Source organism: Cryptotermes secundus, unplaced genomic scaffold, assembly GCF_002891405.2.
Source record: "Cryptotermes secundus unplaced genomic scaffold, Csec_1.0 scaffold1901, whole genome shotgun sequence".
Taxonomy (NCBI): Eukaryota; Metazoa; Arthropoda; class Insecta; order Blattodea; family Kalotermitidae; genus Cryptotermes; species Cryptotermes secundus.
In genome coordinates this window covers 166,906-194,204 of record NW_019728512.1, presented here as the reverse complement: position 1 = coordinate 194,204, position 27,299 = coordinate 166,906, and the positions used below count along the sequence as shown (strand labels likewise).

The following is a 27,299-nucleotide window of genomic DNA, read 5'->3' as shown; positions in this document are numbered from 1 at the left end:
CTGTTACCTGACTCCAAACGATTAAACAGAACATCTCTATATAGAGTACATTAGAGGACAACACATGAACTAGTTCAGCTCACAGCCAAATATCCCTTCCTCGAAATGTATACCCACTTTGTGTTACCGAGTGTTTATTTTTCGAAGATTACAAACCTCGAAGGCTACTGGTGGAGTCCTCCCTTAACGGACAAGTGGGGATTGTAAGGGTAGACTGGAAACCTCCAATTGAAACAACTTCACATGAACATTCGAAACCGCCTCTGTGGTCTAGTGGTCAGAGTTCCTGGCTACAAAGTCAGAGGTCCGGGTTAGATTCCTGGCGCTACCAGATTTTTTTCTGAGAAGTAGTGGGCCTGGAACGGAGTCCACTCAGCCTCAGGATGATAACTAAGGAGCTATTTCAAGGAAATAGCGGCTATTCGTTGCGCTGACCACGCGACACCCTCTATCCGCAAAAGTTGGCATTAACTTCACTCGGTCGGTATAGTTCGTTTGTGGACTAAATTAACGGAGTTTCTTTTTCGCATGAACATTCGAAATGGGGGGAACAAGTACAAGAAGTCCATACANTATTATTATTATTATTATTAATCTGTCTTGACGGATTAATCCATTTGACATGTTCCTGTTCACAATTAATTATGAAAATATGAATTTTATAGGCAGTTGTTAGGACTCCTTAGATGAATAATCAGTCCGTCGAAAAACCGCTAACTGAACAGAACACAAATAAAAGAAATGCATAGAGAAATCTATGTTTTTTTTCAAACTTTCCCACAAATATAGCCCACTTATGTTATTACAGTGAAACACAGTACAACCCAGAATAGCGTAGTCGGTATAGCGACTGGCTACGGGCTGGTCGGAGTCGCAGTAAGGTCAAGAATTTTCTTTTCTCCACGTCGTCCACACCGGTCCTGGGGCCCAGCCAATCTCCTATCCAATGGGTACCTGGGCCTCTTTCCCCGGGGGTAAAGCGGTAGGTGCGTGAAGCTGTCCACCGACCTCCAGCCAATTCCGAAGTCAAGAAAATATGGATATATACATCCACTCCCCCATACATCTTCATGATGTAGTGCTTAGTTAATTAAGCACAGGTACTTTACATTTTACCACCCGCTTCGGCATACAATGACAATGTGGTGTCACGGTTATTTTGGAACTGAGAGTAAACGTTTTTTTTTATGTCTAAATGCTAACATCTTGCGGGAAGGTAAAGACTCGAACCCTTGAAACATAACAATAAACCTCTTCGTAATAAATATGAAGAACACAATCTGAGGTTTTAAAAACAGTGGCCTTCCGCCCAAAATATTCAGCAAGGACATTACAGTAATAAGTGACGAAAAAATTGAATGAAATCGTGACTTTAATTACGTGGGCTGCGACGTACCACTCAGCTTTGTCACGAAGTTCTTGAAAGGAATTTGTCTTAGATGCAGCGATACAATAAATGCTAACAAAATAGAACTACAAAGGATGCACAGCTCCTGTTCTTATATTTCATTCATAAATGGCTCCATAGACCTTTGTTGGGCCTTGGCCTCTTCTTCAGTATCGTAAACTTTTTTTTACACAGACGTTAGGACTGCTTGGACGAGAGATCAGCCCGTCAAAAGGCCGCTACCTACACATAGGCTAGCACAAACACAGACTAAACGCATACACAGATTTCCATGCATTAAGTGGGATTCGCACCCACGATCCCAGCATTCGAGCGAGCGAAGACACTTCATGCCTTAGACCGTGAGACCACCGTGATCGGCCTTGTTTCTATGCGACGGCCGGTAAACCCGCCCTTCTTAAGACCGTGACAGCAATAGAGGGGAAGTGTTTTCTGTATGGTCCGAGCCAAGTAAACGTATGGAACAATAGGACGTCTGTTGCCAGACAACACAGTTGTAAACACGCATCCTTAAAAAAAAGAGACGGTGTTTTCCGTGGGGTCTGTGCAGAGCAGTTATCTTGAAGACAATCGGCACTACGAGTCAGTTCTCGGTAGGAGATTACTTACTTACTTACCTGCTTACTTACTTACTCATGGAGCTGAGCCCTTCTGGAGCCGCCGCCAATTCTGCAGCTACTCAAGAATTTCCCAGCATTTTATGGAACCCGAAGGTTCATTACCGTGTTCACAAGAGCCCTCCACTGGTCTCTATCCTGAGCCAGATCAATCCAATCAATACCATCCCATCCTATCTCTCTAAGATCCACTTTAATATTGTCCATCCACCTACGTCTTGGCCTTCCCAGTGGTCTCTTTCCTTCTGGCTTTCCCACCAATATCCTATACGCATTCCTCGTCTCCCCATTCGTGCTACATGCCCTGCCCAGCTCATCCTCGTTGACTTGATCATTCTAAATATATTTGAAGAAGAGTACAAGTTATGAAACTCGCTCATTATGCAGTTTTACTCTGCCACTGCCCTGAGCGAACCTGCTCTATACAAACTTCTAACATTCCAAGTGCCAAATCTCATATTCATTTTCTTCAGCTTAGGTCGTTTATCGAAGGAATCCGTCCAGATCCAAGGCTTTGTGTTCATTTTCGTAACATACTTATTTTTTACGGTGAGGAGTTGTTAGCCCCACGCCCAACTCCCAAGCTGGAGGGCCGCCCCTTGTCGGGTGTCCGCAACTGCTTATTCAATATATTCACAGCTTCCTTCCAAAACTGGAGGGCGTCTCCTCCATCCGCAACCCGAAGACGCGCCATGCCATGGTGACAAGGGTACCACCTAACATGGCTCGGTAGGAGATGGCCACGGGAAGTTCGTAGTTGAAAAATAATTAAAAGGCGGCCTGTGAAGACTTAACGTGTAATTGCAGACTTCATGTGTACTGTAGTACAGTGATATCTGGAGTGTGACAGTTATAGCTCCTGTGTTAAAATCCGTTGTCAGGAAACGGTTAGGGAAATTCTGCGGAGGAATATCCATGAATTAGATCTGTTACCTAGCAACGACTAGTGTACACAGATATAGAATAATTTTCATTTCGTGCATCCTGTTGTGTTATTATATACAATTCTGTATTGGAGTCCGTCGTAACAGAACAACATAACGGTTAAGGTTAACATTACCTTAGCTACATGTTTCGGCTTTTAAAGCCATCATCAGGCAAAGCACATGATTTTTTTCCTTGGCACTACAGCCCCAGTGGGCCTAGGCCTACCTCCATGAACTTCTCCGTTCCCTTCTGTTTTTCTAGATCTTACACATACGGTAGGACTCCTTGGGCGAGTGATCAGGTCGTCGCAAGGCCTCTACCTGTAGACAAACACAGAAAAACGAGCACAAACATCCATGTCTTGAGTGGAATTCGGACCCACGATCCCGGCTTCCGAGCGAGCGAAGACAGTGCATGCCTTAGACCGCTCGGCTACCGTGACCGGCAAAGCACATGATTACTACGTGTATATTCACACACTACTGAACTGCAATTTCATTGTGATAGTAAAGCTGGATACTTGATAACTGTTACATTATAAAATACAAGATATAAAAATGCAATGAATTATAAACTAATTATAAAACGAAATTTATGGAATAAAATATGGTTAAAAACTCTTCATGTGATATTGCATATCATGAAGTCAGTTGCTGCAATCTTGTTATATTCTCGCGGACATAATGGTATATTCAAGACTTGTATACAGATAGTAAACTGCTTGGAGGCCCATGGTATAGGTGTGGTATTTTTTGACATTAATTGTTTGGCCGGTGCCACATTTTGCAATGTATTTTATCCGCTCTGTTGAGAATACAGATTACATATTCAGACCCATCATGTTATCTGGGAAGGTGTGGATTCTCTTGAACAGCAGGAGAATACCACTACTTAGAATCAAACCCACTCCTCCCTCCTGCCCCCATTATTCAGACCCATCATGTTATCTGGGAAGATGTGGATTATCTTGAACAGCAGGCGCAGACCGCTACTTAGAATCAAACCCACTCCTCCCTCCTGCACCCACTTGTTTCCGCATGTCACTTCCTGCTACTCCCAGCATTCTGGGTCACTTTTCTGAGCGTGTCTGATTTACATCGACTTCTATTATGTTAGGTTGGGCGAGTTTACACCTCCATTATCATGGGCAACTTACACCACCGTCACACACAGTTTTTGCGGATGTCAAGGGATGAACACGACCAGTCTTTCTGCGTTGTCGACAGTATATCTTATAGTTTTCCTTATGTGGCGTTCTTCATGTAAAAGCGTAATCTACCGGTTGGCAGCATACTGACGTGCAAGCATAAACCTACTCCATACTCAAACGTATGTACGTACGTCTATGATATTATGTGCGAAAACGTGGATTCGGTTGAAGGCCACTGGAATATAATGCAATTAAAATCAAATACACTCCACCTTCATCAACCGATTAAAACACCCATTTTACACATCACAACACCAACGGACACAGCTACCTCATACATCAAGATACAGTATGCGCCAAAATCTGCAGCAATGAAACTCGCGCATCTCGAACGCGCATGTGCGTTTGTCGACGGGTCATAGCTCCAGCCGCAGGTGTTCCCAGTAGTGAAAAGGAAGTTGTGTTGTACAGTTGTTGGAAATTGGTCTCTCGACGGAGGTAAAAGTATTCATAATTGAGTATTATTTCCGCTCATACGGAAGTGGTCGCCAGACAACGCGCTTCCTTGGTTTTGAGCGGCTAGATGTTATCGTCCAGAAACCGCTACATAGTACACGTGTCACGATATGGTGTGCCGTCTCAGCACACGGTATATTATGCCCCTATTGCATTGAGGATGAGGAAGGCAATGCTCTTATCGTCACCCAAGAACGCTACAGGGACATGGTGATCGGACCAATTCTTCAGGATTTGAGAAGGTTCCGTCATGCAAGGGGCCTTCACAGGAATAGACAGTGGTATTAACACGACGTATTTTCATTTCAGTACTGTAGTTTTTGGCGCATACTGTATATCACAAGATCAGACCCTTAACAAACGTAAACACATTTTCAGTAACCGTAACTTCTCTACATAAACACTTACATTGCCTGGTTGCTTCCATTTAACACTTATATTGCAGCCAGGTAAATGTTAAATGGAAGCAACCAGGCAATGTAAGTGTCTATGTAGAGAAGTTACGGTTACTGAAAATGTGTTTACGTTTGTTAACGGTCTGATCTTGTGATAGATGATGATCGCAGTGACATGGAATTATCTACTGAGCGAGCCGAGTTCACTATCAGACTGTGGCAACCATTTACCGAGTTGCACGTATGATAACTAATTAATTTTTTATTGCTAGTGGCGTGGGACTAAGTCCCTTGTACTGCGTCAACTTCTGGCCTATTGTACCAGCTCCAGATGACAGGCGAGGGTGATTATGGAGCAATTGGTGGAATGAAGATTGGCAGAGGAAACCGAAGTACTCGGAGAAAACCTGCCCCAGCGCCACTTTGTCCACCACAAATCCCACTCGACCAGACCCGGGATCGAACCCGGGCCGCCGAGGTGGGAAGCCAGCGACTAACTGCGTGAGCTATGGCGCGGCCATTACCTAATTCATAAGTTCCCTGATAAATGTCTCTCAACAATGTACGTAAAATGCACTGAATTGTGAAATGAATGTTCTGAAATTATACAATGAAATATCGAATTTTAACAAGTCTGCATGAAGGTGTTCTATGGGTCATAAAAGAGCAGTCTTTTGTTATCTATTCTGTGAGTAATGATAATAGAGATTTTAAATTTATGACCTCGCCGTAAGCCTGTCTGGAGTTTCTCAAATCTACCCTTGTTCAACTAGTTTTCCGAAAATGTTCGCAGCGACAAAAATTGAAGACCATATGTTGTGATTTGGATATGTGAAGTGCAGTACATGTATATACAGAATATGGTTTACCCTTGATGATTGTGCTAGTCATGTGAGATGGCCTTAAGGTCGGTGTCGACTTACAATTCGGCACTTGTAGGACTGAAAGGATCAATGACAACAGAGAGAGTTAGCAGGTAAAAATTTTATGTTAGAAGTTATAAAATTAGTCGTTGATTTCTCAGCCAGTTTCACGGTGTTTTACACTTGGAGAACACTCTAATGGGCAAGAATTTCATTTTCATACTTGTACGATATACTCGTATTTACAATTACCATCCTGAAGTCAGTGGCAAAGTTTGTTCCTCTAGAACAGCAATTTTTAACCAATGTGCCTCGGCACACTGATGTGACGCGGACGGTCCGCATGTGTGCCGAGGAAATTAGGGGGAGAGTCGAAAAAATAAATTATCATTGAGGTAAATTTTATAAATAGTTTACATTTTTTCATAAATGATAGATGAAAAGAAATCTAAAATTTGTCACAATAGTACATTAATATAAACATTCTGTTTGTGGACATTATGCATCGTCCTGTTTTTATCTAAAACACTGTCTTGTTTATATTTCAAAACACAACGTTTCGAAGACTGGATTCTTCTCCGTTTTCCGGTACAACCTACTCAGTTTGGCCCCAAGATAGGGACTAGCTTTATCAATCAAAATTTTCTATAGAAGGTGGAACTCTTCTTGACTGCCTGAACAATCATTAGTTTTTCAAGAATGGCTTTATAGCTAATGGAGCTAGATAGAATACATAAAGTTAGGTAACCGAATTTTACATGGAAATTTAAATATATCTGTCGAGGGGTACGAGGAATTTAAGGAGTTTCTTGTTTTTGCATTTATTGCGTCGCTTTGCCTGAGAAGGCAGAAGCACGTTTAACGTCCCCTCATTCAGAAGGACCGGTTTGTAAGGTTTAAAAAAACACACTGTATTACTGACTGCTGCACAACATCGTTGTGTCGCTAGAAACAATAGTGTGCGACAAGATGGAACAAAGATTAAATGTCGAACCGATTTACACAGTCCTATGTCACAATATACTAGTGTTACACACACATACACACACACACACACACTAGTGTTCTCAGACTACTAGTCGTATCCTGGAAACAGATTTATAACAGTGGTCACTGCAGCAGACACAAATTCTTGTTTTCACAGCCTAATTTCTTTCTTGCCATCATCTTCGACTGCCATCTCCTAGGATTCAATTCTTCTAACAACAGGTAACTCGTCAGAGTTAGGTGTATCTACGACTGGCAATTTATTGCCAATCAGTTCGTCTTGGTGCCAAGGCCCTTGAGACTCATGATCAGTTTTTTTTTTCTCTCTCTCTCAACTGAACACTTGCTGTTATAGTCCTTACAGGTATAACATCCTCTCTGAAGAGAGGATGGGTCTGTCGTTTACAATTGCTGCTGACCCTTGTCAGCGAAGTCATTTTTCGGATCCGAGTTCCGCGGGACTTATGACCATATTTTACCGTCTCAGATTCGAGACTTCCCCAAACTGGAGGGCCAGGTCCCCATACTTCAATCCTCCAGGAATAGGATGACCAATTTATAACTCCAGGCACTGGGTATCCTTTTCGTGGCCTCCTAGGACTCGCAGGGCTACGGTGGAGGTATTCGACCCCGCCTCCACATGGGATCCTGTAACTCCTTACTTCAACCTGTCCTTCTTATAACAACTCGGTAAGAACCACATAGAAAACACTCGCAGCTAAGAGGAGAACACACACCACAAGACACGGTTTACACAGAATATAAGAAAAACGACCCCCATAGTGGAAGAACCACACGCAAGTTTTAATTATGACACATAAGATGAATAATCTTAACAAGTTTTAGTGTGTGTAAATTTATTATAGTTGACAAATACGCATTTTTTAAATAATTTTTAAATAATTTTATAAAGGCAAGCAATGAAATAGATTAGCGTAATTAGGGCACCTGATGATGGCACTATGTTGCCGAAACATGTCGTGAAGTAACAGGTGAAATTGAGTGCACTACAAGACGGCCACTGTATACATATCATGGTAGAAGTTTGCTAACAATTCCTCTATTGTTATAGAGGCATGTTTACCTCGCCGTTGCATAGAAACGGTAGTATTTCTTTGTTGCGGCTGTGTACATTTCCGTGGAAGACATTACCTCCTTGTCTAGCAGTGAATAATTCCGTCTTTCAGACAGAGTATTATTAATTCTCTGAAACATTTCTGATGGTACGCCAAATATTGAGGAAGCATCCTTAAGGAAGTTAATCCTGTGTGTTCCCATCGTAGGCTGGAACAGGATGTAAGAAATCTACAGTGATTACGTCACGATCTGTCATGACCTGAACAAATGCTTCAGACATAGTTTAAAGATTTTCCTTCGGAAATAAAGGCTCTTTTTACAGCAGCTTTTGTTAGCACGGGATATTTTCCCCGGGAACGCTTTTCATGTTTTATTTCAAAATATACTATGAACTTATGTAAGAATACAAGTATATACTCGTACAGTATTCAGTTATTCAGTATTAGAGAGGGTGGGTTTCCCCATGCACCGCGACTAGTAGTCTATTGTACTTCCCCCTTTAATTTCTACTGTCGCCATATCCTACCGGTACTGGTGCTCGCTATCTCCCCTTTCTGCTAGCGAGGTCGGCATCTTTCACGTGCCGCAAATTTACGACACGGGACCCACGGCTTAAAGTCCCTCCCGGAGGACTTGTTCCTTGAATTTTTCCGCCCTTAAAAATTCCACGACCTACGCCGGATTTGAACCGGCGTACCTTGAGTCATAAGGTGGGAACGTTACTCCTAGACTAGGGAGGCCGCTTTTACTCGTACAGTAAATATTGAACTTGTCTTTACATCGACTGCAATTTTTTATTTGTTTAGTATTTTAGAGCTCTCCAAACTGACCTTGACCACGTGTTCTACTTATGATAGTTCTACGTCCTACTTCAATATACTCCAAGCAAATTCCATTATGCAGCATGTCATTCACTCTTCCTTTTTTACTTTCAAAACATCAAAATGGATAAAGGGACAAAGAACGATGAATAATTTTCGGTTCTTTCCTCCCCTTTGTCGTTGTGCAGAGGTCAGCTGTTGTTGACGTAAATCTAGTGTGACCTAGAAATAAGCGAGGAGGAAAATTCGATATATCGATTGCTTGAATAGGCTTGCTTGTTGTACTGCCTAGGCTAAAGCGCCACTCTTTATCTATGTTAGGGTTCTGCTTTGAATCTTTAATTGAATCTGTTACAGGAATTAAACTGACAGGTCTAGAAACTTGAACTCGGTATTGGAGCTTTGTATCTATTCTTCGAACATCATTATGAGCTTCACTGTGATAAGGCTCAAAGCTTCTTGATGTGAACAGAGTCAAGCACTTAAAGGGAAAAGAGATTAAACTGAACTACCACCGTATCCAATAATTAATGAAGGACTATCTTCTCAGCTGAGTCAGGAGTTGTCACTTAAGCCAAAGCACCTTGCAGTTCATTAGTCACTACTTAAAGAGTATTGTGATTTCTGTCTCCCGTGGAAAATCAGTCGCTGCAAGAGGCCTATTATTCTCTTCAATCTCGTGTCAAAGTCTAAAATGTAGGGAGAATTTTCATCTTCAAGCTCCGAAATGTCTTCACTACGTGGCTCAGAAAGGAAAGGGAATGTGACGTCGTTCTTAGAAGAATCGTGACTGTTACTTTTATGGGAAGAGAACACATTTCGCTGTGTTCTTCCTGACTTAGGGTTTCTGAGTATTGGTATGTACCTCCCCCCCCCCCAGCAATAACACTGTTAGTCTGAATGGTTATTATATGGTTTCATATATGTCATGTCAAAATGTACTATGAAAGATTACTCTAACGCAGGGGTCTCCGAACTTTTCGAAACGCGGGCCACATTAAGTAATTCAGCACTTTCAATGGGCCGGATAAAATGAGAAATTAGTAACTCTAGGTATATGAGTTTTATTGAAAGCACAGAATTTCATAAACTAAATACCAAGTACGTGAGAATAAATTATCGTATATTAATGACAACAGGCAGTAGCATCAAATGCTCATATTTTCATCATAAATTATAATAAAACAATTAATGTGAATGATGGAACTCTTTTTGCATTCCTAAAATCAGATTAAATTGAGGTGATGATGATCTGTTACAATTACACTGCACCACTGCAAGAAGTCTTGTCCACAAGACGGCTAGTAACGAACTGCTCGCGCTACCTACATTGCCACGAAGTGACACTGCCGATCGAGGCCGAACAAGTACGAAGAAATACCAAGCAGTATACGGTCCAGAATTAGTAACATTGTGAATAATATCAATATTAACATAATATGGAATATCAGTATATTTTAAACACAATCTTAATTAATGAATTTGAAATCTATGAACAAGTATTTCTTTAGTACTCATTTGAAAATGAGTTCAATTGGCGCATTTCTGCACAATTCTTTCGTGGGCCGGATAAAATCACACCGCGGGCCGTAGTTCGGAGACCCTTGCTCTAACGGATAAGAGTGAATGTCTAATGTGGCAGTCTACACGGAGTTGATGAGGTTCGATTTTACTTGCATTAAGTAATAGGAAAGGAGCCGGGATAGCGCAGTCGGTACAGCGAATAGCTATGAGCTGGACGACTAAGGGATCGGAGTTCGAGTTCCAGTAGGGTCAAGAATGTTCTCCGCGTCGTCCGGACCGACTCTGGGGTTCACCCAACCTCCTATCCAATGGGTACCGTGGTCTATGCCACATGGGCAAAGCGGCCGGGCGTGAAGCTAACCACTCACCTCCAGCTAGTGCCGAGGTCAAGAAATTGTTGCTCTATACTCCCCCATACGCTTTCATAGCTTAGTGCTTAATTAGTTGAGCACAGGGACAACTTTACCATTTCACGTTTATGTAATAGGCTTGAGCCTGGATAGCTCAGCGGTATACAGACTAGGCTATGGAGTGAACGACCAACAAATAGGGCACCCACTTCATTCGCGACATAAGATTCTTCTCTACAGCGCCTGGGCCGGGTCTGGGCCTACATAACCTCCTCTACATTAGCTACCTTGGGCTCTTTCCCTGGGTTAAATCTATCGGTGCCTGAATTTCTGACTCATTTTCAACTATCGTTAGGTTTAGGAATGCGTGGAGCTGTATCTCCAGAGTGGTCCTCAAGCACAGAGACGACCTTACCTTCTTAAGTAACAGACTTGATAGCGCAGTCGGTATAGCGACTGACTATGGGCTGGACGACTGAAGAGTCGATTTCGAGTTCCGGTAGGGACAAAAATTTTCGCTTCTCCATGTCGTCCGGACCGGCTCTGGGGCCCACACAGCCTCCTATTCAACGGGTACGTTTGGATCTGTCCCCGGGGGTAAAGTGTCCGGGGAATGAATCTGACGGCTCACCTCCAACTAGTGCTGAGGTCAAGAAAGCGTGGGTCTATACATCCACTTCCCCATACGTCTTCATGGTGTAGTGCTTAATTAGACATGCACAGGGGAAACTTTTCTTTTACATTGAAGTAAGAGAATTGATTGTATCAGGTTTTTGGTTTCGATCGGGCTTCAGGTATCGCATGATGATGACGTAGGCTGTATTGCAAAGTGAGGAGATGCTTGCTCAGCTTCTAAAGCATGCACATAACCAATTGCCCTTTGCTGAAATCTGTAGAAATCTCATTTCTTATTGGTTCCCACTCGATGAATCAAAAGATATAGTTCCGCTGGTCGGTCGACCTTTAGTCTTATTGAAAGTATGTTGATTTAAACTAATCTTGTGGTTTCGCAGTGACTTAAGCTTGGACGGGATTGTGGACATGACTTCGCAGTTAAGTGTTCACTACAGCAAGCCCGTGCAAAACACACAAAACTAAAAATGGATTAAAATATCTGATTAACGTCTGCTTTACATTAACGAACGGCTACAATGCGACGAAATTACTGGAGTGACTGACGTTTTTCCAACAAAAATTCTTTTCCAGTGTTGAGAATTAAATTTACCGCTTGATAAAAGAAATGAGCAAGGTGATAGTGATGAAGCTTCTGATCTGTATTCCGGAAGTGACCTATTCGAATCTCAGGCGGGACACTGACTAACCTGGCTGAGATATTTTATGGTTTTGCTGAGTCCCTTGAGGCAAATTCCACGATGGCAGGCAACGTTCTCTTCCTTGCGAATCCATCCCAATTTATTATTTTCTACCGTCCCATCGTTCGACTTGTCGGTCACAGTAGCCGCCCGCTCTGACACTGGGGCCGTGGGTTCGACTCCAACTTGAGGCATGGATGTCTGTGTGCGTTTATTCTGTGTTTGTGTTGTTCTGTGTGCAGGTGGCGGCCTTGCGATTGGTTGATCCCCTGTCCAAGTATTCCTACCGACTGTGTATAGGATTAAGAAACTTTAAATACGGCCAAGGCTCAACGAGGGGTTCCAGAGACATAGAAATAGACATTTTTTTCTGGTAACGATTTTATTAACAATAACAATTAACAATAGCTCATATTAAATATAATAGTACTTATATATATATATATATATCGAAGCTTATTCCAATTCACCAAGTCACCAATTCACATAGAAGATCTGTATGACGTGATATATGCTTTATTCATTTCTATTAAGTTCTAAATTAGATAGACGTGATTTACTCCACTGTTGACGCTAGTTAGACACTATTAGTTTTTGTTACTAGTTCTTCTTTCTGTTCCATGCCGTGGGGTCATGGACCTGGTTATGAGTTTAGTTTCGTGGCATAAATTTCTACAGATCTATCTATCCTGGTTCCACGCTTTTGTTTGCTACAATTTGTTATGAATATTTTTTCTTATTAGCCCTCATGGACTTAGCCTGGTCTCAGGTTTTTATAATCTTCATGTTTTGTGACATCGGTTTGTCCAGTGATTGAGGCTAGCTCTTTCTAAGGGACCCAACTGAATAGGTGTTTTCCTTCACCTGAGGACGGAAACAGATCCAGTTTCCGAAACGTCGTGTTTTTATTTGTTATCTTAAAAACCAGGACGATGGATAAAGTCCAAAAACCCAGTATCTCTGTGTATTATACACCATCGTCAGAATCCTATAGTAACTACCTGAAAACATCTTTATGAAACTTTGTATGTATATCATGGCATCTAGGCGCATCTCAATAGTGCAATTCACAAATCCTTTCCATCAGTCTGTGTTTGTATGTGTATCCCCTATCGTTGCTAGGCAACGGCTCGGCAGACACGTGCCCGCGGCAACGTGTACACAAGCAACAGTCATCACTGGACAGTGATTGAGATTAGCTTGATCTAAGGGACCCAACTGTATAGGATACATAAGAACCCTCCTTACCTTTTAATTTTTTCCCCCTTTTTTACCTCCATTTTACTTACCTGAGGACGGTAGCAGAACCAGCTTCCGAAACGTCGTGATTCAACTGACTGGGACGATGGATACAGTCCAGAATTTTAGTTTCAAATTTTATTTGCTTTAGGATTACAGAGGCAGCACTGTTATTAATCTAACGATGGAAATGCTGAATATAAACCTTTAGTTTTGTATAAAATCAAGAAATTTCGTCAAGGTTTTCCGAGAAGTGCCAAGAGATTTGATGCGAATTCGATAGATACTTCGTTTCATCCTGAGATCCTTTACCGACTGACATGAGAATTTTCATGATATTTCTCAGTCATTCCAATCCTAATCCTTTCCCAATGTAAGTAATAAACTCTATAAAAATATTCGCTAATATAGAAAGATCAACTAACAGGACATTGAGTTACTTCAATTAGCCCGCCTAACAAACAGCCTACTTCCGTAAGGTCTACTACCTTCCGGTTGGCTATCAATGCAGTTAGGCAGTTAGTATAGAGAAAGGCCGCGCCAGAGCTCAAGCGGTTAGTTGGTAGCTTCCAACCGCGGCGGCCCGGGTTCGATCCCGGGTCTGGTGAAGTGGGATTTGTGGTGGACAAAGTGGCGCTGGGGCAAGTTTTCTCCTAGTACTTCGGTTTCCCCTGCCAATCTTCATTCCACCAATTGCTCCACAATCACCCTCACCTATCATCTGGGGCTCGTACAATAGGCCAGATGTGGCCGCAGTACAAGGGATTTAGTACCACCCCACTAGCCATAAAAGGAAATAATAATGGTAGCCTCACAGTGGCTACTTACCTACCCTGATTATAATAATAGCCCCATTAGAAAAAAGGGATGATAACTAGTAACTGTCCATTAATGAGCATTCTATTCTTTTGCTTGTTTTATCGTGAGGCAAATGCGGGAAAGGTCTCATCAGCTTTTATGGAGAGCGCTGTGAAACGTGGCAGCGTATCTGTGAATGGTCCATTTAACTCACTCAGCCATTACGACCATGTAACATTACGCTGTGGCTGGAAATATAGCACAAGCGCTGTATAGAGTGGTGCAGGAAATATATGGCTGCCCCTTCATTTCCAGTTGCCATGTGCTGACGGCCTTTAGAGAACTGGAAATGAGTTGAAGCCCATTACAAGACCTCAGTTTTATTGCATGTTCGCTGCCATCACCATATGCAGTGTTACGTGTACTGAGATTTGCTGCTGATATTTCAAAACAGAATCGTCCAGTCGGAATTACTGAGTTATGGTATTTGTCCATCTCCTATTATTGTAAAAGAAAAAACTTTTTGGAAACTTAAGCTCTGGCTGTCCTTACGTGAAAACGCACCTACTCTTCTCGAAGCATATTGTTCTGTGGAATATCGGATGATGAACGGAGTTCAGAAACGCAGTCCGGAATATTATACACCTCCGACAGAAACTTTCAAAATCGTCCATTGTTCTTTTCGAAGGTCCTTCCAAATGAATTTTTCTGAATGGAACCGAGATAGCGCAGTCGGTATGACGTCTGGCTAGGGGCTGGACGGCGAGGAGTCGAGATTTGAGTCCTGGTAGAGTCCAGAATTTCCTCTTCTTCACGTCGTCCACACTGGCTCTGTGCCCACCCAAACTCCTATCCAAGGGGTACTGCGGGCTCTTTCCCCGGATGTAAAGTGGCTGTGGCGTGAAGCTGACCACTAACTTTTAACTAGTGCAGAGTTCAAGAAAATATTGATCTATACACTCCCCGATATCTTCATGGCGTAGTGCTTATTACTTAAGCACAAGGAAAAATTTACTTTTACCTTTGAATTTCTCCATTTTTATGGTTCATACACTCCGTTTACATCTCTGAAGTTAAGCCTCAAGCTACCTTACTGAGAGAAACTCGCGGACTCGCGAGATTACCGGCGTCGCGACTTTAATTGTCGTTTTATTTTGAAAATATATCTAGTAGCTTTGTAATGATAACATAATTCGCTTAGTTGGGGGTGGAATCCAACTGGGTCCACTCGGCACGGCGGCCACTGATTGGCCTATTGTAGCCTGCCCGGGTGATTATGATGGAGAATTTGGTGGAGTGAAGATTGGCAAGGGAAATCGAAGTACTCGGAGAAAACCCGCCCCAGCGCCACTTTGTCCACCACAAATCCCACTTGACCAGACCCGGGATCGAACCCGGGCCGCCGTGGTGGGAAGCCAGCGACTAACCGCTTTAGCTATGGCGCGGCCTTAATGATAACATAGCGATCTCATGAAGAAAAACTCTGAAAAATATTCCGTAGTGACAACATTCAGCCTCCCTTAAGGAATTATAAGATTTTAATATCATAGTTCAGAAAGTTAGTCGCCAGCTTCCCACCGTGAAGGCCCAGGTTCCATCCGAAGGTAGTCCATATGTAATTTATTAGGGATAATATGAAAATTGGGGAGGTTTAAATTCGACAATTTTGGCTTTCTCCTGCTAGTCATTATTCCGTCAATGCTCAGTTCTCTGCCCTCTCACAGGTACAAGGGTACAAGGGGCGAATTTGCGGTCAGAGCACTAAGGCTCTCAATTTTACTCCATCCCAAGAAGAGGTATAAAGTTGCAAGCTACTTCTACAGCCAGTCCGAACCTGTGTGACTCTGTTTTCTCTGCGAGGTTCCCATGGCCGTGTTCCAGCAGGATATCTGTTACATCAGTCTTGCAGGATACGCTGAAACACAAAGCTTGTCCAGGGGCCTCTACAATTTGGCTAGTAACCAAAGGGCGGGACTCATAATAGCCCCAAAAATATTAAATATTTGTACATAAAAAACATAATTAGTGCATCATAAACAGCAGTTTTCTCTTACTTTCATTCCAGCGGGCTTACAGATGCACAATATTTTAGAAGGGTTTGGCAGTAGAATTGTGATGTCGAATACTGCTCTTAGTGCCCTTCTTTGTTGTTTCTCGGGTAAGTGATCTCCAACTTCAAGAATATTAGTCGATTACAAGTAATTCTGGGCATATGTAGAATTTCATTACGAAATTTCGGCCAAAAGACTTTTTATAGTGGAACACATCCCCTCGGTTTAGTTTGTCATCCGAAATCGAAGTAGATTATCCGAAATCCACATTCTAAAAGATTTTTATGTTTCTACCAAGTTTGTGGTTTATATCCCATTAATCGTGGCTGATAAGAGGAGGCGTTCTTCAAAGAATGAGAATGGTACTAAAAGTGCGTGATTCAAAGGATCCTGGTAACCCCACAATCCCATCACCATCTTCTGTCCTTGTGCAGAAATTCGGGTACGATAGTTTGTGGTTCCATAATAGTGCTAAGGAAATAGACACGAAACAATTATGATAACAAGAGAGTCACAACCAGGTCAACAAGTCCCATATAACCTACCCAAGTGCCCTACACCAACAAACCGAACCACCATAGCAGGGCAACCCACGCTAGGACTGCGTGCAAACAAACTACGAACGCTAACCAGACTCTCAGAGGAAATTACATTGACCACATCGCCACGCTAACAATGCGTGCTACAAAAGCAACCAACCACCATAAAAAGCGACTACGGCCGTCTAAACCACAGTTCCGTCCCACCCTGTTTTCACTCAAACCAAACCACGGACGTGGTCGAAACCACGAGAACCTAACCACGCTCTGCTACCACTTTTTTTAAGCGTAGGTACCCTTCAGAGGATCCTTCAGTGTGCGTATAGGTTCTCGTGATCACAGGACAGGGCGAGCAGGGGAGGACAAAGAAATCAGCAAGGCGGAAATACCCAAACAGAAATAACCAAATCAAATATTAACAAAGAATAAATATAATATATTAATGAAGAAAGAATACAAACATAATGTAAATACCTGTATCAGAATGATTGCAGAGTTCGCTGGGCTAAGTTTGAATACCATGTAGAGAAATCAATTTGGACGGTCGAGGATGACCTCGACCGGTGGTCCGAAATGAGAACAACTTACCCCTTCAACGGTTGGGAAGCCAAGACCCGTAGCTCCACTCGTTAGGCCGCTAAGCCGGCTCAGGAGGGGAAGGAGAGAAGGGGACAGTAGAGACAGTAGGGGCGAGAAGTGCGCACACAGACCACGGACATGAGCCGACGTCACAGTTTCAGTGATGAGATCAAAAGTTTGGATGCTGTGAAAAGAAAGATTTAGGGCTTCTGGAAATGATTTACAAATCGCAGTCTTAGAAACTTCATCCCCTATATCGTACTGTGCATTAAGTTGCTAAACAAAGTGAAGCAGTTGCGCTTTTGACGGATCCGTCAGAACCATCTAGAATCTACTGGATTTGGTGTTATGGAAAGGCAATACAGGGTATTATGGCATGATATCTTTAAGAAAAAAAATAAATATCATTAGCTCATTCGATACAGCAGCTATGCTATAATGAATAATCGGGATTCGATTCTCGACAAGGGAAAGAATTTCTTCTTTTCTCCACAGAGTCGAGACCCGTCTGTGGCCTTCCCAGCATCCTACCCAAGAGATACCGGGACTACATCCTTTGGGGTAAAGTGGCCGAGGCATGAAATTGGTCACTCACCTTCATCTAGCACCGAGTCCAAGAATGGTGGAGATACAACTCCACTCACCCGTATGACTTAATGGCGTCTTGCTTAATTACATAACTGTGTGCTTAACTGTAGCATTGCAAGGACTCCGCGATAACTAAAACTGAAGTTTGTACCAATTAAGATTACATGTAAAGTACTGTACATAAAAATAAGTAAAGTTTAGATAGCAAGTCAGCTGAACTATCTAGCTGGTAAAACTGAAAATAAATTATCTTACTAATTAAGTTAGCTATGGTAAACGAGTACACTCAGTTATCAGCGCCAACGGGTACTGTGTAATACTCATGGTTGTCATGCGATGGTTGTGAAGAATTCTCTCTCTCCTGGGATAAACCGGCTTTGTGGTCCGCTGAAATTCATACGACGTTTCAGAGGAGCATGTCCCCTAAACTTCAGTCTTGATTAATGCGCCAAGTAAGAAATCAGTTTCAACCTAATAGGCGGCGTTTTATACAAGTAGATAGGGCTGTTCACAACGGATACTGATTTGCCAATCGAGCGGGTAGGCTCAAGCGACCGGACACTGCGCATTTATATAAATATGTTCCCAGTAGCTCAGGTTTTACAATGTCAGATAATAGGCTGGACATGCGGCATAAGAGAATTATGAGAAATGCATTTTATTCATAAGTCTGAATGGAAAGAATTCATTGGAGAGATATAAGTATACACTGGACCATATTAATGGGGCCCTTGTCACCACGGCATAGCGCATCCTCAGGTTGCGGATGGAGCACATACGGAGGCCAGCTAGGAATGTAATGAATTGGCGGTCGCGGATATCCGACAAAGCGTGGTCCTACAGTTTCGGGATTGGGCGTGGGGCTTCTCGCCCATAAAATGACAAATTTCGTAAAACCATAACTTTGTTGCGAAATGTCATAAAGGTCCTCGGACACAGACTGAATTTTTGGATTAACGAACTAAGGTAAACCAAAAGGGCATGGTATTTTGTAACGTAATGTTAGAAGTCTATGTAGGGCAGGTTCGCTCAAAATAGTTGCAAGAGAAATAAAAAAATATAAGTTAGATTTAGTGGGAGTACAAGAGGTCAGACGGGAAAGGGGTGGCACTGAACCAGCAGGCGAATATACATTTCTTCTATGCAAAGGGGAAAGAGAATCATGAATTAGGTACAGGTTTTTCGTATATAAGAGAAACCCAATAAATCGATTTGCCAGCCTAAACTCGAGTCTAAAGTCCTACACGTGACAATTTATTGGCATCAGCTTCCAGCAGCTTGGAGAAAAAAATTGACGTTAAAGTTAGCGCAACTGACACAATTTATAAGTCGCAGGAGAGATATTACGTCATTCGACACTTAATTCGAGAGTTGAATGAAGTGCAAATTGGATAAATAATATGGGTAATTGGAGCATTGAGGGCACAAGTCGCAGAAGACTGCGACAGAAGATGGTGTTCAAGCTGTAAGGAGTTTAATCGCGTACAACGCTAACCGAATTCATATTATTAACAATATATTGGTTGAGGGTTATAGAAAAGAAACTTTCGTCAACCGGTTTCCGAAACGAAATTTCGGAAATTTCTTGATGGACAGTCTATTCTGATATTTATATACTTTTTAAAATTCCAGTATTTATAAATATTATGCTTAAATTTTGGCTTCTAAAAGGAGTATGCTTATTTGCTGAAAATATAAGAAAAAGATAAATATGGCCAGTGTAATATTTATCATCCTTTACTTGAGTATGATACCAAATTCGACTAACAGTGTAAATTATGGAGCTACTTGTTATTAAATTTTCTCCATCTTGCTGCCACATCTTCTGTTCTTCATCCAAATAATGTCTCAAGTATTCTGTTCTTAGAAACAATCAGTCCTGCAGTTCTCTTAGGATAACAGCTTTCACACTCATATGTACATTTTATGTGTACGGAAGATATTCTGAAATGAATGATAGGGAGATTACCCGCAGACTTTTGCTCTCAACTCTTCCTTAAAATGCAATTTTTAAACATTAGTGTGTCTTTCCAAATATTCATTTATTTTCACAGGGCTCATTATCTGTCTCTGAATTATAATTCCGTAATATTATATTCTGAACAGAAATATAATGAGTAAAGTTTAGCTGAAGTTCAGTTGAGTCTGGGTCCAGTGAATCTCTACAGCTAAGGATCCAGGAACACTCCACATGCATAGACTGGCTGTTCTAATGGAAATAAATATAGTAGGAGGTAGTAGTGGTAGCATCAGTAAGAAGTAAGTAGTAATAGTGGTAGTAATATCAGAAAGTAAGCAGCAGTAGTGGTAGTAGCACATGTATGTCCAATTAAATATACTGCGTATTTAATTAATAATATTTTTACGATAATCGGCCATTTTTTCATAATAATATTTCCTACAATTTCAACTGACTTGGCCAGCCACGTCACTGCTGCTACTCTAACTTGTATCTGTTCACAACTTCTTGTGGCAATCGGGACAGTTCGGTAGGTATAGTGATGGACTGGAAGGCCCAGGTTCGATTTTCTGCAGTTCAAGATTTTTCTCTTCTCAATAGAGTCGGAATCGGTTCTGGGACCCACCCAACCTCCTATCCAATGGGTACCGTGAGCCCTTCCATCGGAAGTATATATATATATACATACATTTGAGTAACACTGGACGGTGTAATCAAATCATTGTATAATACTGACTAGTGTGACGGACCAGCATGAATAGAGTTAAACGTAATATTCTACTTCGATATGCGCGTTAAGTCTCTCAAATTGCCTCTTTCTTTCAAGTTATCTGACGAAAATTTTTAATATATTTATCATATCCCCTTATGTTCTCCATCGCATTTTCTTTTACTTAATCATACTAATGATATTTGGTGAAGATTGCAAATTAGGAAGTTCTTCAAACTCGGTTTTCTTCAATCTCCCAAAAATCCACTCTTCACATGCACACAAAGCAATAGGCACGATTATAAATTTCGTGTTTTACTCTTTACATGTTTAGAAAGAAGAAGGTACGACGAAAAATTCGAACTGCAGCAAGCAGCCTCCGAATTTACATTTATTTTTAAGTAGGATAAATTAAAAAATAGAGTTTTGGGACTTACAGGTGTCATATCCTCTACTTTTCCATAAAAATGGCTGATAACATTCTGGCTTAAAGAAAAAATAAGTTTCAAAATATAGCGTTCAGGTCATGTAGTGTATGAGAGGAATTTTCCACCCCAGTTCTCCATTACATCATGTCCAGCAGACAGCGGAGTGATATAGTACCACACCACATAGTTCATCGAAGCTGAATATATAGTCCCTCCTCGCTGCCTTGTCTGTCTGACTTCTACTCGTAATAAGTAAAGCCTTCGTGCAAAATGGATTTATTTCTACTTTTGTAAATTTATAGGAATTGGGGGGAAGCCGAGTATTTGCAATTCATGAATAATTGCTCCAGATCTTCGGGCAGATATTGTAAACGACTGTATTCATATTCGTTTCGCGAGGATTAGAGAAGGGCGAAGGTGGATCAGAATTGTTTCCAACAACAGAGTTCGGGATCATCAGTACTGAGACTTCAGGTTCTTCTGTCACAGATCCTGTCCCTTAAAATATTGCGTTTTTTTTAAGAAGTACGTACGTGCATGTCAAAGTGTATTGCGTACATTCTAATAATAAGTATTGTACGTGGTGATGAGGAAGTATTGTGACCTGACGCCCTAAATCCGGAATAGTGAAGTCAGAATAGACGTTCATTGCTAGGCAACGACTCGGTAAACACATTCCTTCTGCAACGAATACGCAACCAACAATCGAGTACTTTCCGCTGCCTACAACGGCGCTGCAAACATACCCTCCTAACAGTAGAGTGACTTGTTTTCTGCGTGGTCCCTGCAAAGTTGTTACAAAGAATAGTTCAGTTGAGAAAAACTGAGTAGAGCTGAGTCCAGTTTCGAGACGCCAGCCTCCCAGAATATGAGCTTCGAGGCGGAGGAACTGAATTGATTTGGTAGTTGCAGAATAATGGGAGGGAAGGAACTAGGCTGTGAAATGAAAACTTCATATGTGATTTGAAGTGACAGTGAGACTTTATAAATCCGTTGCCAGGATACGACTAGTGAAGACTCAGGACCCTAGTGCGTGTACAACAGTTAACTGTAAAATGTGTAGATCAGCGATAATGATGTATTCATACTTGTAGTCCCGAGTTGTTTGAATATGCTGTCAATAAATTCAATTATCCAATCCAAAAACCTATCTTATAACCATGCACACCTCCTACCTGTGACAGTGCGGTTTTAGGTGTAGATTTATACGTCATCATTCCTTCTAACACAACATGCCAGTGTTATTATGGAGACTCTCGTAACTGTTTCCACTACGATGTCAAATCACTATGACAAGGTAGTAATATAGAAGCATGGCGGTAATATGGAATTAAAAATAATTCTATAGGGTTACTAACGATTAAAAGCTCATAAGAATAATAATCTAATATTAGAAAACTGAAAGAACGCCACCACTGCTGCTGATTATCCAAAGATTTTAATTACAGTTGAAAATCAAGTCGAGTAGTGGTTGTGAAGTATAAACATGCATCTATATTTACAGTAAATGAACAAAATTGCAAACATAAAAAATTTCAACTAATATAGGAAGAGATACTTTCAACCGACGAGCAGCCATCTTCAGGTTTTCAGTGTACAAGTGTACCCAAGCACGTATGGACATGTTCCAACTTGCGTTTACATGAGCCACAGACCAAATAACTAGTTCGTTCCCAAGCAGCAGAGGAAGCAGTACGTGCCCGTGTTATACTGTTGGGGGAAACATGAGTGACAAGAATCTGGAACAACGGATAAATATCAAGTTTTGTGTGAAGATTGGTAAAAGTGCTAGCGAAACTTTAGCCCATTAACAGTGGCTTATGTTGAATACATTACGAATAATTCGAGCGTTTCTGAATGGCATAGACGTTTCAAGGAAGGACGAGGAGATGTGCAAGATGACCCAAGAAGTGGGCAGCCAAAAATACAAAGTAGAGATGCGAATGTGGACAGAGTACGAACAAACAGTGAATCAACAGTGTTACGAGTATTTGGAAGTGCTGACGAGGTTACGGAATCTGCTCGCAGGAAAAGATCAGAACTCTGGCCTGATAAATGGATTATTCAGCATGACAATGCACCTGCACGTGATGAGTTAAGAGTCTGCGAGATCCTGGCTAAGAAATCCATTACAAAAATGGACCATCCGCCTTATTCACCTGACATAGCCCCTTCCAATTTTTGGATCTTTCCAAAATTAAAAAATACCCTGAAGCGACAAAGATTTACTGACATTACTGCCACCCAACGCAAAGTTACGTTACTGCGAGATATCTGGGAAAACGATTTTCTAGATTGTTTTCAGCCGTGGCACCATCGTCTCACGAAGTGCATAGCTTCACAAGGACAGTATTTCGAAGGCGACAGCAGCCGCTAGCGCACAGGTAAGTAAATTTTGCTTTCATAGAGCCGTTCCGGGAATTAAATTGTCACACCCGATGTTCTAAATTTATTGCTTATTCTGTATTTTTCTGCACTGTTATTTACATTGGGGCTCAAGCCATAACTTCTATGGAATGATTTTATTGGCGAGTAAAATATTAAAAGTAAAGATAAAGCTGATATTAATCTTCCCCAAATTTATAAGCCCTTCTTTATGTTTCCTCTATCACATTTTGATTTTTTGTAGCACGAGTAGCTCTGTCATTTGTGCGATTCTAGTGTTCTTTTGTTATTCTTATTACTTAATGTTGTTTGGAATTTGTATTGACGTTGCTGGTTGTGGAGAAATTGAGTCAGAAGTGTCGAAACACAATTCTATATGTCAGTGAATGAAATCACAACCTATGGATGGTGTTGAATTAGATTTCTTACAGCTGGAATTTCTCTCTTCACCGCCACATCCAGGCTCTGGTCCAGCCTATGTTTCCTGAGACATAATTTCCGGCTTCTCACACGGCGTAGCTTGCGGATGTGTGAAACTTTGTTTTCCTGCGTCCAACAATACACAGTGGAGTATCGTTTAAGAGCATAAATAACTTCGAAATATGGCTTCCTGTCTGTAGGGTGCTTTTTACATAAACATATACCGGTTTTCACTGAATACAAGCACCAGGTTTACGCGGTTACAAAAAAAATGAATGACCTTCTTTAGAAGTTGTCCCTCAGTTGGTTAAGAAATTCCTTGCTTTTCACAAAGCCAGAGGATTCCCTATTGTTTTATAAAACCGTGTTCGGGCCATATCACCTGCTAGATAAATTCAGTCCACCACTCCACACATACAATCAAGTTAACAATAACCTTCCATCTCGGCCTAGGTAACCCTGTCATACTTCCCTGCACAGCTTGCGAATAAAATTTTGGGAACATTTCTCATCTGTTCCATGAACGGTGCGTATCCTGACCACTTAGTATTTCTTTATTTGATTACTCTAATAATATTTCATAACTTTAATTAAAGTATTTTTGGAACGAAAATGGATTAGAAAATATCGGGTGCCCGGATGAAAGATATCCAAAATAAAAGAATCATATCTCTGAAGGTAACTGTCATACACGTATCCGGTTTATGTCATCGGAAAGGAAAACCTTGCATTTTTTCCCCCCCTGCCCGGCTTACGAGCATGCGCCGCCACATTTCTGCCACCATGTTAGGATCGCTTGGACAGAGTGATGTTTGGGAGACAGATCGGCAGAAGTGGATCAGTCGATTGGCCTTCTACGTCACCAGATTTAACCCCACTGAATTTTTTCTTGTGAGGTTATGTGAAGAACATTTGTCTACCAGGTTAAGATCAAGGACCTGCAACACTTGAAAGCCCGCATAAGGGACGCTGTGGCTATGGTAACAACAAACATGTTGGATCGTCTGGATATTTGTCGTGCCACAAAGGGAGCCCAACTTGAAATTTACTGAGAAAGTTATACTCTCATAAAAAAACTTTGACAGCTTCCCTTTGTAGTGGTGTAATCCTCAAATATGTATAATAAAAGCTTTCTGATATACCTGTATAACTATTTTATTTTGGATACCTTTCATCCGGAAACCCTGTATTGTCATATGAATATGTGACTAAGGACGGAGTTTTCCGCGCCATAGCTCAAGCGGTTAGTCACTAGCTTCCCACCGCGGCAGCCCAGGTTCGCTCTCGGGTCTGATGAAGTGGGATTTGTTGTGGACAAAGTGGTGCTGCGGCGAGTTTTCTCCGAGTACTTCGGTTTCCCTTTGCCAATTTTCATCCCACCAAATTCTCCATCATCATAATCACCCGGGGCAGGGTACAATAGGCCAATCAGTGGCCGCCATGCCGAGTGAACCCAGTTGGACTCCACACCTCACTAAGCGAATTAAAAAAAAGGACGGAGTTCGAATTGGTAATTGGATTTATTAACCATATAAGGATTAACAAGTAATTATTACACATTTTTTATTTACACACACTAGTCCTCTCCTGGTAATACAATGAAAACACAGGAACTATAACAGTCTCACTGAATTACACACTCCAAATATTACACATAAAATCTTCTAATCATACGCTAGGTCTTCACAGGCCGACTTCTTCTTTAACTACGAACTGCCCGCGACTATCTCCTACCGAGAGCTGACTTGCATGTTTTTGGCGTGCTACTGCCGCTACTGCTGCTCAAGTAGTAACTGCCTTGAACGAATTCTGTCATTAATTATATAGACTGGGCCGCGCCATAGCTCAAGCGGTTAGTCGCTGGCTTCCCACTGCGGCGGCCCGGGTTCGATCCCGGGTCTGGTCAAGTGGGATTTGTGGTGGACAAAGTGGCGCTGGGGCAGGTTTTCTCCGAGTACTTCGGTTTCCCCTGACAATCTTCATTCCACCAATTGCTCCACAATCACCCTAACTTATCATCTGGGGCTGGTACAATAGGCAAGAAGTGGCCGCAGTACAAGGGACTTAGTCCCACCCTACTAGCATTAAAAAAATAATAGTTATATAGACGCGGAACGGATATGAACGTACAGTAAACACATATCTCGTGATCGCTACCAACCAGTCAACCGGCGCGTCGGTTGGATCTACAGAAAGAAACAGCTTCCTCCATTGTTGGGTGTTGGACCGTGTTTACAGAGCTGTTGCCTGGCAACGCGTTGATAAATTCCGTTACAATATAGTAGTAATAGCTAATATTATTTGGTTTTGTGCCTGTGATTTACGGATTGCTTAGCCAGGCACATAAAATATGTTACTGCACGTCATAAGCACATTCTCATATAGTCCTGGTTGCATTATACGTAAATTTTACAGCCCAATCGTTCGGAATTCCAACCCTGATATTGATAACTTAAATAGTATTTGTAATTTTACAGTGATAACCAAACTTCGCCCACCCTCCCTAAGAAGAATAACTTACCGCGAACTAAAGAAAGAGTCCATTAATTATATTCTCCCTCTCTCTCTCTCTCTCTCTGCACATTATATCGTAACGTGTTAAGGTACCGTGACGAATACTAATGGGTTCTGCATTGGATAATTGGATTTACTTACACTTTCTTTTACAATCTCTCTTATTCACAATTAATTACAGCGCTACCGCTAATCTACCAACTTCACATATCACTAGGATATGCTATCCGTTCCCTGGCAACGAATTTATCACAGGAATCATCAATTAAAATCATTATGAAATCTTTTTGCAATTTCTTGTTCAGTCACCTTGGAATGCAATGCACTTGGCTTGGCGCCGACTACATAGAAAACGCATATCGTGTTGCCAGAATTATTGTAGTACGTAGCAACAAGTTGTAGCATGGTACACAGAGAACACGGCTCACATTGTTGCGTGTTCGCTGGAACATGTCTACTGAGTCGTTGCCTAGTAGTGGGTCGATACGTCACCATTTGCTTAGTGGCACTTGGAAGGGATGAGCTAATTATGACTGCGTCTTCTATGCTCCTACGATGAATGTGTGTTTTGGCTTTTCAGATCCCTCGAGGCGAAATATAAGTCGAGCCTCTGCTTCACTAGCCCCAGCTGTCACCTCAGATTATGCATATATGTGTTCTACACAGCGCGGCCCACAAGCGAGTTGCTGCCTTACTGTTAGCTAATATCACCGTTCTGTGTTCATGTAGACAATTCTACAACAGTTTATTCTAATTCAGTTTCGTCTGAAATCTATTTCGATATTATCCTCACACTGAGAACTCGGTGTGACAATGTCGCTTAGAACACCGAAAATGACGTGGAAGGTAACATACCTTTTTTTTTACTTTTTGGGGTTGGTATGAGACTGAGTCCACTAACTGACCTATTGTACCAGCCGCGGATGATACATGATGAATGTGGAGCAGTCCGTGGAATAAGAATTAGGAGGGAAAACCGAAGTACTCGGAGGAAACTGGCCCAGTGCCACTTTGTCCACCACAAAACCCACACGTCTTGATCTGAGCTCGAACCCGGGCTTCCGCGATGGGAAGCTGGCGACTAAGCGCCTGAACTAAGGCACGGCCTGGAAGTAATATGCATATGGGTGCTGCGGAAATG

The 27,299-nt window shown here is 41.8% G+C and overlaps 2 protein-coding genes across 6 annotated transcripts in view; one reads left to right on the top strand and one right to left on the bottom strand.

Moving 5' to 3' along the window:
• The window catches only part of LOC111865268 (uncharacterized protein CG3556), a 171,173-nt gene that overhangs the window by 34,929 nt on the left and 108,945 nt on the right, over positions 1 to 27,299 (bottom strand). The window lies entirely within an intron of this gene.
• The window catches only part of LOC111865269, a 68,288-nt gene that overhangs the window by 10,094 nt on the left and 30,895 nt on the right, over positions 1 to 27,299 (top strand). The gene's annotated exons all lie outside the window — the stretch shown is intronic.